At 37.5% G+C, this 10,279-nt stretch overlaps 1 pseudogene; it reads right to left on the reverse strand.

Annotated features, from left to right (window-relative positions):
- Nucleotides 1–404: 404 nt before the first annotated feature.
- On the reverse strand, nt 405–6,230 carry LOC119236781 (heat shock cognate 71 kDa protein-like; annotated as a pseudogene).
- Nucleotides 6,231–10,279: the final 4,049 nt, after the last annotated feature.

A 10,279-nucleotide genomic window follows, 5' to 3' on the forward strand; every position in this document is an offset into this window, starting at 1 on the left:
TATTTTAATAATATTTTCTTAAGATAACATTAGTTTACCATAATTTACTGTTTTCACTGTTGTATGAGATTGCCTTAATGCATTCTCCTGTTCATGAAAACTTAGCAAGTTTCAATTTGAATTCTTCTACCCATAAGCTTGGTATATTTCACCTCTTAAATTAACTCAATATTTTTGCCAATTTTAAATACAGTTTTATTTAAGACATTGCATTTTCCACTTACAATATTGTACTTACAAAGTGCACTGGTATTTCCTTTTCCTGTGCATGCATTCCATATACAAGTATCAAGAATGCACAGTATTACATAGAAGTTCAACTTTAACTGCCATGGAATTTGCTACAACTTTGAGTCCTTCGATATTTTGTGTGGAACAATGCCAAATTCTATGCTCAGGTTGTTTTAACAAACCTCCACAATGATGAGCCCAAAGGAGGCACCACAATATAGAGTAGATCCACAACCATGGAAACCCTCTGGCATTCTTCCTGGCATACCAACTACTCTCTGGTACAACTTGGTAATGACAGGGTCATAGATCTTTTCCAGCTCTTTTGCTCAATGTTCAAATTCTTCTTTCTCAGCAGTCTCTGCAGTCAACCGAGTTGAAGATTTCACTATACCTGTCAAGAATCTTCTGCTTGTCCTTGTTGATCTTGCCTTGAGTTTTTAATCTTCAACAGGTGCTTTCAAGTTGAAGCCTTAGATTCAAGGGAATTCTTGGAAAGCACCTTGTCTCACTGCTTCTCAACTTTAGCTTTATTCTTCTTGGCTCTAGATATCTTCTTTGCTCAAATGGCTTTTGTTATTCATGATGGTGATTTTTTTTCTATTTTTCTCTACTCAGATCCACAGCAGTGACAGTGAGGATGCCACTGGCATTAATTCAAGTGATTCAATCTGAGGAACACCATGGGGTGCAGGAAGCACACCTGTGATTTCAAACTTGCCAAGCAGGTTGTTATCCTTGTTCATGGCACACTCACCTTTATGAACATACATGAGTGCACCAGGCTGGTTGTCAGAGTAAGTAGTGAAAGTCTGTTTCTGCCTGGTAGGAATGGTAGTATTACACTTGATGAGGACAATTATGTCTCCACTAGCAGCTGCAATACCAAAAGAAAGAGGAGTAAAATCCAAGAGCAGAAAACCTTGACCATTTTCATGTTCAAGATAGACAGCTACAACATAAACAACAGCCGCAAGAGGGTTGATGCTCTTATTCAGTCCTTTTAACTGAGGAATTCCTGTAGAAGTTTATGGATCTTGGCGGTTTGGGTAGAATCGCCCACCAAAATGAATCAGGGACTTGGCTGGCATGGCATCCCAAAGAGCTTTTTCTACCAGGTCCAGGATGCCATAGAAAAGTCAGATTCAGTTCCTCAAATTCACAACAGGTAATAGAGATACAGAAGTAGATTTCTTCATAGAGTGAGACAAGATCAATACTGGCCTGGGTACACACTCAAAGCAATATGGAATAGATGATCAACCCTCTCGTTCTCACTGATATTCATCTTATGCATGTATTTAACCTGCAATAAAATGGTTGACCACTTGGTTGTTAAAGTCTTCTTCACCTAAGTGGGTGTTTCCAGTATAGCTTTGACCTCAAAGATTCCATCTCAATAGTGAAGACTGACATGTCAAAAGTGCCACCTCCTAAGTCAAAGATCAGCACATTTCTTTCAGCTCCAACCTTTCTGGTTAAGACATAGGCAATAGCAACAGCAGTTTGCTCACTGATATTCTAAGTACACTGAGACCAGCAATAGTTTAAGCATTTTTGGTAGCCTGATGCTGAGAGTAATTAAAGTAAATGGGTTACTATAACAACAGCATTGGTAAAAGTCTTCCCTAGATAAGTTTCTGCAATTTCCTACATCTTTGTCAGACCCATAGATGACAGCGCCTCTAGATAGAAACTTTTGTCTCTCCCTTGTGGTACACATGGACTTTGGGTCTGCATGTACCATTCACTATTATGAAAGGCCAATGCTTCAGAGAAGACTGGAAATCACCATCAATCTATGTCCAATTAGGCATTTGACATAGAAAATTGTGTTGGTAGGGTTCACTGCAACTTGATTCTTTGCAGTATCAGTAAAGTCAACAAAGCTTGGGGTAGTTCAGTTTCCCTGGTCATTGTTAATTATTTTCACTTTTCCACAAAGAGTAGGTGGTGCCAAGACCAATGGCAACTGCAGGTCCTTAGAGACAGTGGCTTGCAAGCAGGGCCAGTTCGACTGGTGAAGAAAACTGTTTTTCTTCAAACTTACTTTAAAAAATATTCTATGAATTTTTACATTATGCCACAGAAGGCACACTCAATGCGTCAAAAATCTAGCCCTGAAATTCTATGTGCTTAATTTATTACATATGTGTCGACATTTGGTCCAAGTATAATGGGAATGGATCTGGGGTCATTTCTAAAATGGCTTTATCTATAACATCCTTAATTTTTTTTCTTTGTTACCACTGCAATTACAATAGCATGCAAGCATGACTACCCTGTACACACAGGAGATGAAATGTTAGAAGCCTTTGTTCTTGTGTGGATATAAAGACATGTCAGAAAAGGCTATCATTATTTGAATTCATGACATATCTTTCTTCTAAAAGTACTTTAAAACTATATAATTGAATTTATCCTGAAGGCATCTCTGAGAAATAGAGGTGCTTTTAGCCCAATTTAATAAGTTGCATTGAAGCTTGTTGGATCACCCCAGATCATACACACTAGCTTTGATTCCTGCTCAAAATGGCATAGCTCAACTAAGCTGTCTCATACAGCTTTCATCTTTGATAGAATAGTTAAAGCCTACATTATTTTAAGTGCTAGCCCTAGAAAAGCTATTTCAGTAACTGAATCAACCAAGACTTCAAATTCTCTTGGAGAATTTTACCAGTTATGGTCCATTTGGCTGTCAAGTAAAAGGAATCCAGTGGTATATCATAAAAGTTCTTAACTCATAAAGGAAGGAGTATAGAAGTAGTTAGTTGATTCAGTGGATTATCACTGTCCCATGAAAGATTATCACGAAAGATTATCACGAAAGACCCACATTCTTTACAGTGACTTTTTCAGTAGCAAAACGAGACTGGTAGAAAAAAGGCTGCAGCTGTTCCAGGCATCACATTCAGATAAAACAACATTCAGAGGAATAAGAAATATATCTTCTTAAAAATATATCTTCTTAAAACTTAAGTGTTCCTTGTAAGTCCTCTGCCACCCACGACCATTAGCCTTTAGTTGCATTGGTTAGAGCTAAGTAACATGTCTATTACTGAACCAAATATTAGCAAAGGAATTAAAGCTAATATTTTGGTCAATCACATCCACACCTAGAGATAGATTGCAGGTCAGCTTCTTCTGAAACATATAACTACACGGAGGTGGAGATACCCAAACAAAACCAAGGCTCTGATAGAAAGTGAGAAAAGAGCAGGATCCAGGTTAGGCAATCAACAATGTCCATTGGAGTCAGCACCACTATACTATACACTACGGATAGATTTCAAATGCCAAGGAAGTGAATTCCAATTCTGCTTTAACCCCATGGAACATTTTTACAAATTCCAGATTCAACCCCCAAAGAACTACTCTACCTCAAGCCCCTATGCACTGTCAACATCTGATCCACAGCTACTATGTTCTAATGTTGGTGTCACCCTTAAATTCATATGTTCAAATCCTTAAGTCTTTAATCATGACTTGCCAGCTTTGAGAACAATGAGAAATGAATGTCTATTATTTACAAGTCCTGGTATTTTGTTATAGCAAACTGAACTAAGACAACAACTTTAATCAGCAAAGCGTCATCAGTTCTTGGTTATTTATGAACCAAAATAAAGATGAGTCTCTCAGAATTAAGAGGGATTAACGGTAAGAATGACTGTTTAATGTCCAGTTTAGCTGCAATCTGATTTAAGGACTTAAGCACACTGAATCTAATGTTAAATGGCAGACCAATATTTAACATTTGCTTGAGGAACTCCCTAATGTTCAATGTAAAGTTTAAAGTATATGGAGTTAAACTGAATCACTGAAAACAGTACCCTTTATTCCTTTACTTCCTATCTCCCAAATACAAGCTGCTTCATTTCCAGACAAACTTAGGGGTAAAAAAAAATTAAAAAAAATAAACTTTACTAGGTATTTTAGATCAACTTGAACATTAGCAATTTTTTTTTTTTTGTCACAGCTAGGTATTTGCCAAATGCTATAGATAGAACACCTCCAGACACTCTGCAAGGAACTTTCCTGATCCAACAGTTTGCATATATGCATTTTTCAAATTTACATGCTCTCAAAACCAAGAGGATTTTAAAATACTACTAATATACCTGAAGATGCAGTCCGATTTAGACAGTTATTTAAAAGACTGCCTCAATTTGAGTAAGGCAGCTGTCAAATATGAGAAGGCATTCAGAAAATCTAAAGCAACTCTGGGGAGGTACACTGTAAAATCTTCTTGACTACTTCGACTGCGGGATTGAGATGCCTGTTAACTAAACTACAACACAGGGTTATTAAGGGCCTCCAAAACTGCAGAAAAATTTCTAATGAAAGGAAACTTCTAAAGTCCATGTGAATTTTACCATTAATTTCATCTAACCTGGTGACAGATTCTGTGAGGCTCAACTATAGGCAGTGTGCTATTACACTTATTCCCAGGTTTCACAAATTCTTCAAAGTTTATTTGAAAATACTGATCACCCTTTCATGCTGCCTTTGTATCAATTCAAATATAGTTCTGTTTTCACCCTTAAACAACTTAAGTATGTATTTCTTTCAAATAAAAGTTTGCTTTCTAAGAATTTAAAAGTATTTTAATGTGTATATAGGAAGAAATGTTTTTAAACTTGAAGCCTGGAGATTTTATCAACGTACATGAAAATTGGTTGTTTGAAAGCTGTCAAATTGTTTTCTTCTGAAATATTTGTAGAAGAGATGCCTGGTTGAGGAAAGCCAAGTGAAGGTATTAGATTATGCTCCACTAGAATAAGAGAACAGGCCAATGACCCCAAAGTCTGGAATATGATTTTACATTATTCTACTGGTTAATTCCTATGATCCCTTTTTCATTCAACTATTGTTTCTGATTTTTCTGTTACTGCACATCTTTCCAAAATTAAATCCTATAATAGCAGACTGTGCTAAGAGAAAAGTATACCATAGATTTTTGGGGTTTGTTTGTTTTTTTTTTTTTTTTTTTGCTGTTGTTGTTTTGGCAGTCCCCTGTGGAAGAGGAAGGCTGGCATGCAAGACTCTTAGGAAGAGACATAAATCATGAGCAAAAGAGAAAGGCTGCCTATGTGGGTTCAGTCTCCTCAAATGAGTGAGATAGACTTTCCCAACAGACCCAAAGTAGGCCTCTGTAACCTTGGCATGAGAACTAGAGGTCAATCTGGACCTTGTGAGCCTCAGAAGGTTCCTTAAAGAATGCAGATTGGTTTAGATTGAGAGCAGTGAGGGCCCTGAGGGCTAGAAGCTTCTGTTTTAGCCTAAGTCCTTAGCCTTTCCTAATCGAAGAAAAGATCAATATGTCCTAAGCTTCTTCCCTTTTCCTTATTGAAGAAGCAATCATTGCTCTCTCTTTTATGACCTAGAAAATGTAGTTTGGGAAGGAAAGGCCTCACCTCATTTCGGGTTTATCAGTAAACAAGGTCTCTCTATCTAAGCACTCATCTTGGCTGTCAGAATAAGGATGAGGTCACCCCTCCTTGTCTGTCATGTGAAGTCTCCCCATCTGTCCTTGATGCCTCGGGTCCTAAAACACGGGATAAATATTCCTGCTCTGCGCCATTATTCTTTAAAATTTACAACCATGTGAATTCCCCATACGTAAGTTATTAAATTCATTATTTCTCCTTCGCTAACCCATCCGGTGCTGTTTTGATTACCCGTCCAGCCTGAGAAGAACCCAAAAGGGTACAGGATGATTTATTTTGTGCTCTGAACACCTGAAATTTGAAATCTCTCTTGCTCCCATTTCCTCAGCTGCCATTTAATCGCCTTATTATTTTTTTCTCCTACTCTTCCCTCATTTTCAGTGTCTAAAACATAGAAAAAGACTTCTAAAAAACTGTCATGGAGTTAAAGAAAGAAAGTTGTATCTACATTATAGTGTTTGAGTCTGTACCCCTCCTACCACTGACCAGGCATTTTCCCCTTGTACTACGTAAACCCCTTATTGGCAAAGCAACTCTTTCTTCCACCTCCATCCTCAACTCTACCAATTCCCAGGAAGGATAAGAGCTGCCAATGGGTCACTAAAGAGCAGGTCACTTGTTAGAAAGAAATTTCCTTTTTCTTTTTTAAAGATTTATTTATTTATGCATACAAGAGCTGAGGTGCAGGCCAGAAGTGCGGGGTAAGTGGATTCACCAGAGACAGAGTGAAGAGCAGAACAGGCAGATCTACTGAAATGCACTACTGAAGAGAGCAGTGGGCAAGTCAGGAGAGGTCTGCTGTGCCACGTGGAAAGCTTCCTGGCTGGGGATTGAACTCGTGCTGCAGTGCCTGCGGAAAGTTTCATATAGTGCTGAGATTTAACCCCTTGTGAAACCAGGGAGGCCCTAGAAAGAAATTTTTTAAAAATGCAAGATTAAAGAAAATCTTGAAAGGAAGGGGAAAGTTAAAGAAGGAAGAGGACCCCATATGGCCAGCCTTGGGAGGTTTTTTTTAAAAGATTTATTTCTTTATTTATACAAGAACCAGGGTACAGGCCAAATGTATGGGAGGGTGAGAGGATTCACCAGAGACAGAGCGAGGAACAGAACAGGCAGACTGACGAAATACACTGCTGAGGGGAGCAGTGGGCACTACAGGAGAGGTCTGCCGTGCCATGTGGGACCCTCGCCAGCCAGCTGGGATCGAACCGGCGCTACAGAGGCTGTGGACAGCTTCACAGCGCTGCGCTCAGCCACCTGTGCCACCAGGGGAGGCCCCAGACTTGGGAGTTTGACATTATAAATATAAGGGGTGTGGAGACGGAACTTGGGTAGTATGGAAGATGTATAAGCATTATTGCCCACACAAGAAATATGTCTGCCACATGGAAACATTTAATAAATATTATTGACTTAACTAAAAATAATGGAGAAAAAAATTAAATATAGTTGGATAGCAAATGAGAACTCCTTGTATATTTGCTAAGAGTCTCCAATAAGGTTTTGAAATTTTTTTCAATTTAAATTTTAATTTTATATTCCCCATACAATTACAACCCCCTTATTTTGACCCCAAGCCCTCCTTTCCCCGCTCCCCCCCCCCCAATAGAGTGTCTCTGGTTCATAGTTGTTTGTTGATTTTGATATTTTCTTTCTTTAGTTATTCTTTTTCCTGGTCCCTTATTTAAGTTTTCTAGATTCCTGCTATGAGTGAGATCATCTGGTATTTTTCTTTTTCTTTCTGGCTTATTTTGCTGAGCATGATCCCTTCCAGCGCCATCCATGTTGCTGCAAATTGCATGTGTTTATCTTTTTTGATTGCTGAGTAATATTCCATGGTGTATATGTACCACATCTTCTTGATCCAGTCATCTATTTTTGGGCATTTGGGCTGTTTCCAAAGCTTAGCTATTGTAAACAGTGCTGCTATAAACATAGGGGTGCAGGTGCTCTTTGGAATTGATGTTTCTGTGTCCATTGGGTAAATACCTAGGAGTGAAATTGCTGGATCGTATGGAAGCTCTATCTTTAGTAGGTTGAGGAATCTCCACACAGCTCTCCATAGTGGTTGGACCAGTTTGTACTCCCACCAGCAGTGCAGGAGAGTTCCTTTTTCTCCACAACCTTGCCAACATTTGTTGTTGCTAGTTTTTTTAATATGTGCCATTCTCACTGGTGTAGGATGGTATCTCATTGTAGTTTTGATTTGCATTTCCCTGATTACAAGTGATGTTGAACATTTTTCCATATGCCTGTTGACCATTTGCATTTCCTCTTCAGAGAAGTTTCTGTTTAGCTCTTCTGCCCATTATTTGACTGGATTATTTTCTTTGTTTTTGCTGAGTCTCATCAGCTCTTTGTAGATTTTTGTGATCAGTCTTTTATCATTAGTGTTGTGTGCAAAAATGTTCTCCCAGTCGGTGGGGTTTCTCTTAGTTTTTGTTATTGTCTCTTTTGCTGTGCAGAAGCTCTTTAATTTGATGTAGTCCCAGCTGTTGATCTTTGCCTTCACTATCACTACTTTGGGTGATGTGTCTATAAAGATGTCTTTGACTTGCATATCATGGAGTGTTTCGCCTATATTTCCTTCTATGTATTTTATGGTTTCAGGTCTTATATCTAGTTCTTTAATCCATTTTGAGTTGGTTTTCGTGCATCGTGTTAGGCAGTAGTCAAGCTTCATTCTTTTGCATGTAGCAACCCAGTTTTCCCAGCACCGTTTATTGAACAAACTTTCTTTGCTCCAATGCATATTCTTTGCTCCTTTGTCAAAGATTAGTTGACCATAAATCTGTGGGTTTATTTCTGGATTTTCTATTCGATTCCATTGGTCTGTGTGTCTGTTCTTGTTCCAATACCATGCAGTTTTGATGATTATGGCTTTGTAGTATAGTTTGAAGTTTGGGAGTGTGATGCCTCCATTTCCTTCTTTTTTTTTTTTTCAGGAGAGCTTTGGCTATTTGGGGTTTTTGGTGATTCCATATGAATTTCATCAATAATTGTTCTATTTCTTTGAAGAATGACATTGAAATTTTTATTGCAATAGCATTGAATCTGTATATTGCTTTTGGTAGGATGGCCATTTTAATAATGTTTATTCTTCCACTTGAGCAGGGGATGTCTTTCCATTTCTTTGTGTCTTCTTCTATTTCTTTTAACAGTGTTTTATAGTTTTCTTTTTAATGGGTCCTTTACTTCCTTTGTTAGATTTATTCCCAAGTATTTGATTTTTTTGTTTTGATAATAAAAGGGATGATATTTTTGATTTCTTCTTCTTCAGATTTATTGTGTATAGAAAGGCTACTGACTTTTGCGTGTTGATTTTGTATCCTGCCACTTTACTGAACTGATTGATTAGTTGAATTAGTTTCTCTGTGGAGTTTTTGGGGTTCTCTATGTATATTATCATATCATCTGCAAATTGTGATAGTTTGACTTCTTCTTTTCCTATTTGGATTCCTTTCATGTCTTTCTCTTGTCTTATTGCTCTGGCTAGGACTTCCAGTATTATATTGAAAAGCAGTGGTGAGAGTGGACATCCTTGTCTTGTTCCAGATCTTAATGGAAATGCTTTCAGCTTTTCACCACTGAGAATGATACTGGCTGTTGGCTTGTCATATATGGCCTTTATGATGTTGAGGTATATTCCTTGTATCCCAAGAATTTCAAGGGCTTTTATCACGAATTGGTGTTGCACTTTGTCTGAAAGCTTTCTCAGCATCTATTGATATTATCAATGGTTTTTATATTTCTTTTTGTTGATGTGTTGGATAACATTGATTGATTTTCGGATGCTGAACCATCCTGTGTCCCTGGAATGAATTATCTTATGGATACATTGTTGGATTCTGATAGCTAAAATTTTATTGAGGATTTTTGCATCAGTGTTCATTAGCGAGATTCACCTGTAGTTTTCTTTTTTTGTGTTGTCCTTGTTCAGTTTTGGTATTAGTGTAATGTTGGCTTCATAGAACATGTCTGGTATTATCCCTTCCTTCTCAATTTTTTGGAAGAATTTGTGAAGGATAGGCACTAATTTGTTTCTGAACGTTTGGTAGAATTCATTTTTAAATCCATCAGGTCCTGGGCTTTTGTTTTGGGGAAGGTTTTGATTACCATTTCAATTTTGCTGCTTGTAATTGGTCTGTTTAGGTGTTCTATTTCTTCTTTATCTAGCTTTGGGTGATTGCAGAGTTGTAGGAATTTGTCCATCTCCTCTAGATTGTTGAACTTGTTTCCGTATAACTGTTCATAGTAGTTTCTGATTATTCTTTTGATTTCTGCTATGTCTGTTGTGATTTCTCCTCTTTCATTTGTGATTCTGTTTATTTGTGCTTTCTCCCTTTTTTCCTTTGTGAGCCTGGCTAGGGGTTTGTCTATTTTATTTATTTTTTCGAAGAACCAGCTCTTGGTTTCATTGATCTTTTGGATTGTTTTGTTTTTTTTTTTTTAGTTTCTATTTCATTTATTTCTGCTTTGGTTTTTATTATTTCTTTTCTTCTACTGGTTTTGGGTTGTTTTTTTTAGTTGTTGTTGTTGTTGTTCTTTTTCTAGTTCTTTGAGCTTCGAGATAAGGTTTTTTTTTTTTTTTGAGTTCTTTC

Source organism: Talpa occidentalis, unplaced genomic scaffold (genome assembly GCF_014898055.3).
Source record: "Talpa occidentalis isolate TD23 unplaced genomic scaffold, MPIMG_talOcc4v2.1 talOcc4.9, whole genome shotgun sequence".
NCBI lineage: Eukaryota > Metazoa > Chordata > Mammalia > Eulipotyphla > Talpidae > Talpa > Talpa occidentalis.